Source organism: Pygoscelis adeliae, unplaced genomic scaffold, assembly GCF_000699105.1.
Source record: "Pygoscelis adeliae isolate BGI_AS28 unplaced genomic scaffold, ASM69910v1 Scaffold241, whole genome shotgun sequence".
NCBI lineage: Eukaryota > Metazoa > Chordata > Aves > Sphenisciformes > Spheniscidae > Pygoscelis > Pygoscelis adeliae.
The window spans coordinates 1,497,968-1,498,779 of NW_008824056.1; the positions used below are offsets into that span (position 1 = coordinate 1,497,968).

The following is an 812-nucleotide window of genomic DNA, read 5'->3' on the forward strand; positions in this document are numbered from 1 at the left end:
GGGTGGGGGGGGTGGGGGAGGTGGCCCGGAGCTCCCGCTCCTGGGGTCCCTGCCAGCGCCTGAGCCTGGCTGAGGATGCTGCGGGGCAGATCTGGGCACTTGTGGAGGCTGGAAGTCCCTTATACAGGACTATTCCCTTTGCACGCAGCATGCAGCGAGCTTATAGAAAAATAAGAATTACTTAAAGTATGTGCATGACACATAGATAAGCTTTTCCATTTCCATTATTTAGTTTTACAAACTATAATGATGAGATGTCGTTAATGAATATTCATGAAAACCTGCCTGGAAACTTGCTTTTTGCTGATAGATCTGATATAATTGCCAAATATTTCAATATTAGTTCATAGTGCACGTGGCCATTCTTAGCCTGGCCAAAATGCTGTAGAAGACTTTTCTATCCATCAGGTCTGTCATGAAGTCGATTGGAGTTTTACTATCGACTTGGAAGGGAGCAGGATGAATCAAGAGTTTTATATTGCATTTTCAGATTATTTTAATTGACATCTTGTTTCCCATAAGAAGGTTGTGGTGTGTCTAGAGACTTACTTTGCTAGAATACCAGCACTGCATAATTTTCCAGTTTCACTGTGTGTTTTCCATTTCTGCACTAGTCATTAGGCTGTGGGCTGTGATTTTGGTCTTGTGTAGGAGACCTTTTTTTTCTGACACAGAAGTGAAAGAGACCTTCGGAATATGCTTGCGTGCGTGTTCTTGAAAAGGCATCAGTTCGGCTTTCCAGGTTTCTTTGCCCAATGCTCAGTCAGCGTTGCCCTGAGCGGCAGGGCATGAGGTTTCTCTTCAGGTGGGGC

General features: G+C 44.7%; 1 protein-coding gene across 1 annotated transcript in view; it reads right to left on the reverse strand.

The window, feature by feature from the left end:
• The window catches only part of IL12A (interleukin 12A), a 7,184-nt gene that overhangs the window by 3,048 nt on the left and 3,324 nt on the right, over positions 1-812 (reverse strand). The gene's annotated exons all lie outside the window — the stretch shown is intronic.